The sequence below is a fragment of the Piliocolobus tephrosceles genome, chromosome 13, assembly GCF_002776525.5.
Source record: "Piliocolobus tephrosceles isolate RC106 chromosome 13, ASM277652v3, whole genome shotgun sequence".
In the NCBI taxonomy this organism is placed as follows: Eukaryota; Metazoa; Chordata; class Mammalia; order Primates; family Cercopithecidae; genus Piliocolobus; species Piliocolobus tephrosceles.
This window is the reverse complement of record NC_045446.1, coordinates 100,108,079-100,115,331: the sequence shown is the minus strand read 5'-3', so window position 1 is coordinate 100,115,331 and position 7,253 is coordinate 100,108,079.

The following is a 7,253-nucleotide window of genomic DNA, read 5'->3' as shown; positions in this document are numbered from 1 at the left end:
CCGTCTAAAAAAAAAAAAAAAAAAAAAGGTCTGAAACTTCTTTAACTCTACAATTTTAGAAATGTAGTATAGGCCGTATGTGTGTGTGTGTGTGTGTGCGCATATATATATATATATATTTTTTTTTATTTGAGACAGAGTTTCACTCTTGTCGCCCAGGCTGGAGTGCAATGGCATGATCTCAGCTCATTGCAAAGTCCGCCTCCCGGGTTCAAGTGATTCTCCTGCCTCAGCCTCCCTAGTAGTTGGGATGACAGGCATACGCCACCATACCCAGCTAATTTTGTATTTTTAGTAGAGACAGGGTTTCACCATGTTGGTCAGGCTGGTCTCGAACTCCTGACCTCAGGTGATTCGCCCCCTTCGGTCTCCCAAAGTGCTGGGATTACAAGTGTGAGCCACCATGCCCGGCCTAGGCTATATTTTTAATTCTGGAAATTTGAGCCAAACCATTTCTTGCCAAGAGTTTCCAAAGATCCAGTTTCACCAGGAATAAGAAAACCACCCAGCGCATTTGTGCATCTATGTGTGAAAGTCCCAGTTGAAACAGATTTGGCATTGCCCTTAAGTAATAGCAGCGATTTGATTTTCTTGCCCATAGCTCAAAAGTTTTCTTTAGCCTCAGACCTGGACTAAGCCATCTCAAATGTTTATAGAATAACAAATTGGAATATTGTGCATCAAATTCATCTGTGATTCAGATGAATGTGTAGTATGTGGTGCTGTTTATTCCTTCCTGTCATGTTTCATTTTAATATTTTTAGTACAAAACATGTAATAAGTGGACTTAAGTTTTATGTCCTTGCAAAATATTGCTACTGTGGCGTATTCATTCTCTATTGCTGCTGTAACAAATGTATTATTTTACAGTTCTATAGGTCAGAAATCTGCAACAGGCCTCGCTGGGCTAAAATCAAGGCATCAGGTGGGCTGTACTCCTTTCTGGAGACTCCAGGACAGAATTTGTTTCTTTGCCTTTTCTGGCTTCAAGAGGCTATTTGTGTTCTCAGCTTACTTCCTCTATCTTCAAAGCCAACTAGCTAGTCAAGTCCTCCCCTCACATCTCCCTGACCCTTCTTCTGTCATCGTCTCTCTCTGACCTCAGCAAGAAAGCTTCTCTGCTTTTAAGGGCTTGTGATTAATTTGGGCCCAGGCTGATAATTCAAGATAATCTCCTATCTCAAGGTCCCTACCCTGAATCACATCTGTGAAATCCCTTTAGCCATGTTAAGTAGCATATTCACAAGTTTCAAGGATTAGGGCATGGACATATATGGAGACCATTATTTTGCTTCCAGTACATCAAACAAGTTCCGCATTGACACTAACCATGAGAGAGTCCTTTCTAAGGACAGAATTGTAACACAAATATAAACAATTGTATATTTGCTCATTTTTCCACTTTCCAGGCTTTTTCTGACAACTGTGCATTAATTAAGGTTTCGAGACTTTCTTCAACATGCACATTAGAAATAACGTGTGTGATGCCTCCCATAGGTACTATGTCCAAAGAGTCTGCAGTCATAGGAAAATTTTCACTAACAAAAGAATAAATATAATAATAGCTGCCATGTGTTGAGTGTTTACTGTATGCCGTGCATTCTTCTAGATGCTTTACATGTTTTGACTTAATTTTTTTTTTTGAGAGAGTTTCGCTCTTGTTACCCAGGCTGGAGTGCAATGGCACAATCTCAGCTCACCACAACCTCTGCCTCCCAGGTTCAAGCGATTCTCCTGCCTCAGACTCCCAAGTTGCTGGGATTACAGGCATGCGCCACCACACCTGGCTAATTTTGTATTTTTAGTAGAGACGGGGTTTATCTATGTTGGTCAGGCTGGTCTCGAACTCCTGACCTCAGGTGATCTGCCCACCTCGGTCTTCCAAAGTGCTGGGATTACAGGCGTGAGCCACCATGCCTGGCTGTTTTGACTTATTTAATCTTCACCAAAAACCCTGTGAGATAAGGATCAGCATCCTTACAATTTTACTGATGAGTAAACTGAAGCACAGTGTATATTTAAAGTAAATGAGGTTTGGGGTGTTACCAAAAGAAATGATATTAGATAGCCTTTGGTATAGTAGTTTTTATAACATGTAAACACAGCAGGTATAGTACATATTTTATATAGCATTCAACTCCTTAAAATTGATTTATTTAACTTAGAATTAAGAGGACAATAGAATGGAATGTACACATTTCCATTTCTTTTAATCTGAAAGAAATGCTTCTGCTGATGTGTGCGTGTGGAGAGAGAGAAAGAGAAACGGGGAGAGAGGGAGTTTAATTGACTCAATATAAAACAAAATTTCCTCCAGCTCTGTTTCTCATCTTGTTTCTGCCATTCTGCTCTAGGATATTTGTTCAAGACATCAGATATGTATAATGTCACCTTTGGAGTTTATTAACATGCAGTTATTAATTTGGAATTACTCATACGAAGGATGGATAAGAGCCCAACAATAAAGAAACTCCAGTTAACAGTGCTGGGAGAGTTAACAGTTCAAGGCCAGTGCTCACGAATGCACCATTTCATCTCTCTGGTTTAAGATTGAGTAACTTAAGATTGAGCAATCGCCAAGCTTCCTTGAACTTGGCTTTGGATTACAAAGTAATATTTTGCTTTCAATACCAATTGTTATTTACAAGCAGTTTTAAATATTAACTGTGAAGCTTCCTATTTGTGGGACACTTTGAAGAATCTATTTCTGTCAAAACTCACCTTAAATTTCAACTTCTCAACTCTTTCTTTAAAAGCTCTTCATGCAAATTAAAATCGCTCTGCGTATCATTTTTCCTATCAGATTATTTTAAAATCCAACATTTGAACACATTGTGATGATGAGGCTGTTGGAAAACAGGCGCGCTGATACATTGCTAGTTGTGCAAAATAGTCTGAATTTTGTTGAGAGCAATATGACATTTTTTTAATGCATAATTTAATTTACTCTTTAACCTAGGAATCTGACTTCTGGGACTTTATTCTACAGATCCACCTGTACATAATACAAAATGATGTCTGCACAGTGTTATTTATTTGCAGCACTTTCTGCAACAGCAGAATGTTAGAAACAAGTGTCCTTCTTTAGAGGATTCATTCAATAAACTATGGTTCTGCCCCACAGTTGAACAATACGAAGGTGAAAAAAAAAAATAGAGAGAAGGTGGCTCACTGTGTACTGATGTATGGTAATTTCCAGAATATATTATTAAGTGAAAAGAGTAAAATGTCTAACAGGAAAAGGGAGAAAATTAGAAAATTTATATTTATATTGTTTGAACTTGGCATAGAAAAACACTGGAAGGATAGCTAGGAATAAGATGGGAGCAGGAAAAAGGGTAGACAGGTAAGGTAGGGAGCTGGACTCCTCATTGTGTCACTTGTGATAGTGTTTTAAATTTGGGCAATGTAAATGCATTGCCTGCTCAAAACTAAACAAAACAAAATAAGTGAAAGTTTCAAAAGAAAAAAGATTCCTCTTTCTATGTGTCACAGATTTTCCTAAGCATGTTGTATTTTGTAATAATCATGTATATGAACTCATTCAGCAAGGCAGGAGCAAAGGGGGAAAATGCAACAGTCTCTTAATGGAGAAAACTTAAAGGCTGGGTATGGTGGCTCACACCTGCAATCTCAGCACTTTGAGAGTCCCAAGCAGGAGGATCATTTCAGCCCAGGAGGTTGAGATCAGGCTGGGCAACACAGGAAAACCCTGTCTCTACAAAAAAATTTTTTTAAATAGCTGAGTGTGGTGACATGAGCTTGTAGTCCCAGGTACTCGAGTGACTGAGGCAGGAGGATCAGTTGAGCTGAGGAGGTTAAGGCTGCAGTGAGCCATGGTCATGCCACTGCACTCCAGTCTGGGCAACAGAGCAAGAGCCTATCTCAAACAGTTAGAGCCAGCATGTGAGAAAAAACTAGATTTAGGAGATCACAAAATGATATATTTCCTAGCTAGAAGGTTCTAAATGATACTTTGTCATTTTTATAGATTGAGAAACCTAAAGCCCAAATGTTAAATGACTTACCATATTTACTCAGCTAATTTATGGAGAACAAGAGTAGAATCTCAGGACCCTTGAGATCTCAGTGTTTATGTTGTTATACCTTATTGCCGCTCTACATATTAACGAATAATAAATCACTCAAATGTGGTAAAAATAACATGTGTAAACTGTTTCAGCATTTTAACAGATATTATCTATTTTGACTATCATAGCATTATTATGATAACGTAGTTGTCTTAGTCCCTTTTGTGTTGTTATAACAGAATACCTGAAGCTGGATAATTTATTAAGAAAGGTTTATTTGGTTCACGGCTCTGTAGACTGAGAAGTCCAAGGGGTGCGGCTTCAGCATCTGCTTGGCTTCTGGTGAGGGCTTTTTTGCTGGGTCATAACATAGGGAGAGGTCAAGAGGGAAGCAGACACATGTGAGGATGCAAAACACTAGAGGCAACCTCACTTTTATAACAACCTCCTCTGGCAAGAATTAATCGATTCCTGTAAGAACTAATCCAGGGGAGGCCGGGCACGGTGGCTCAGACCTGTAATCCCAACACTTCGGGAGACTGAGACAGGTGGATCACTTGAGCTCAGGAGTTGGAGACGAGCCTGGGCAATATGGTGAAACCCCATCTCTACTAAAAATACAAAAAATTAGCCGAGCGTGGTGGCTTGTGCCTGTAGGCACAGCTATTTGGGAGGCTAAGGCAGGAGAGTCGCTTGAACCCAAGAGGTGGAGGTTGCAATGACTCTAGATTGTGCCACTGCACTTCAGCCTGGGCAACAAGAGCGAGACTCTGTCTCAGAAAAGAAACAAACAAACAAACAACAGAACTAATCCGGGGGGGCACAGCAAGATGGTGAAACATAATGGAGGGCTCCACTGATTGTCCCCCATGCAAGAACACCAGTTTAACAACCATCTACACAGGAAAAGCATGTTCATAAGAACCAAAAATCAGGTGATCCCTCATAGTCCCTGGTTTTAACTATTCTGGGATTCACTCAAGACGGTGGCAGAAATATTAAAGGGAAATATTAGGGAAAGTTATAGGAAATAGTCACAAACCTTTTGGAAGGCCAAAAGGTTACATAGCTTGTAATAATTGAACAGGCTGAAGGCAGCCGGTTCTTACCTCAGGACATTAGGTCATAGGGTAAATTCTAGGGGCAATAGAGGCTTCCCCAGTTAAGTCTGTTTACCCTACCTCCATTAACCAACCTTCTATCCAGATGGTCCTCTCACAGGGGAGGTCGACCAGGGATATTGCCCCCTAATGGTTATTTACTTTAGACCGGTTGGTACCTGAACTTTAATCATTCATGGAACTATGTTCTTAACCATGTTAATTACCCTCAAGTGTGTTTATTCAGAGCGTCTCTTGTTAATTCCATACTAAATAAATGCCTTCAGTGCGAGCTGCTCAGAGTGCGAGCTGCTAAGGTTCAGCTGCAGCGACAAGCCTCTCTTGGTGTGCAGGCGGTGGGACACTCAGCAGGACTGTCAAAACAGAGTATCTGTGTGTGACAGTACGTTTTATTCATCTGTCTTTTGGGTCAGGGTCTGCGGGCAGACCCCTGAAGCTAATGCCCTCTTGTGAGGAGCAATACCTCAATTGGTGCCCTGTTGAGGCACAGTACCACAACTGGTGCCCCATGTGAGGAGCGCTACCTCAACTGGTGCCCTCTTGTGAGGAGCAATACCTCAACTGGTGCCCTCTTGTGAGGAAGTGTGAGACCAGTCAGGGGTCTGCAGAAACAGACTCCCCACAGTTGGAACCCCTCGTGAGGCAAGCTGCAAAGGAAGTGTGAGGACCACCCTCATGAGGAAAGCTGTGAAGGAAGCACGAAGGAAACGTGACGGACCCCCCGAGGAAAATGAAGGTGAAAAACGGAACCGCGTGGTCACATCAGCGAGCAATCAGTAAGTCATTGGTGCCTACTTGAGATTACCAAGTTCTGGGGGAAGTTTGTTCAAGCGGAGTTTTATCTTGGGACAACAGTTATCAGTTCAACAGAAACAGTATATGGAAGTGTTAAAACAATTGCTTAAGGCTAGCAGAGCATCAGTTTCGCAGGCTCAATTAAGGGACCTAATCATCCATGCTAGACAAACTGTTGTAATGCAAACTGTTGTGATCCCAAGCCCATGGTTTCCAGAGGAAGAAACGCTAGACATAGAACTCTGGGAACAAATGGGGAGAAATCTTAAACAACATCATGTGCAAACGCAACAGGTCCCAGCAACAGCTTTAACCTTATGGGCTTTAATTAAAGCAACCCTGACTCAGTTACACACAGATGAGCTTAAAAAGAGGAAGGAGGAGAAAATGTCACCTGCCATATCACCTCCTCTTCCCGGCCCTAATATTGTGTCTGGAATTGGTTTCTTCTGGTGGGTTCTTGGTCTTGCTGACTTCAAGAATGAAGCCGTGGACCCTCATGGTGAGTGTTAACAGTTCTTAAAGATAGTGTGTCCGGAATTCCTTCTGATGTTCAGATGTGTCTGGAGTATCTTCCTTCTGGTGGGTTCGTGGTCTTGCTGACTTCAGAAGTGAAGCCGCAGACCTTTGCAGTGAGTGTTACAGCTCTTAAAGGTGGTGCGTCCGGAGTTGTTTCTTCCTCTTGGTGGGTTCATAGTCTGGCTGACTTCAGGAGTGAAGCTGCAGACCTTCACAGTGAGTGTTAAGCTCATAAAGGTAGTGCAGACCCAAAGAGTGAGCAGCAGCAAGATTTATCGTGAAGAGCAAAAGAACAAAGCTTCCACAGCTTGGAAGGGGACAGGAGTGGGTTGCCCCTGCTGGTGCTGGTGGCCAGCTTTTATTCCCGTATTTGGCGCCACCTGCGTCCTGCTGATTGGTACATTTTACAGAGCACTGATTGGTCCATTTTACAGAGCGCTGATTGGTCCGTTTTTACAGAGTGCTGACTGATGTGTTTACATACCGTTAGCTACACAGAGTGCTAATTGGTACATTTTTACAGAGTGCCAATTGGTGCATTTACAAACCTTTAGCTAGACCAGAGCACTGATTGGTGCATTTACAATCCTCCAGCTAGACACAAAAGTTCTCCAAATCCCCAACCCAGAAGCCCAGCTGGCTTCACCTCTCAATTCCCCCCCTAAACAGGACACCCCAACTGCTGTGGGGAATTGGGTGATGACCACTCTAGCCACTTCTTGCTCGATAGGGGTGAAGAAGGGGCCCTGCAGTTCTAGTGACCGCCAGAGGGGAATTCTTTAGGCCA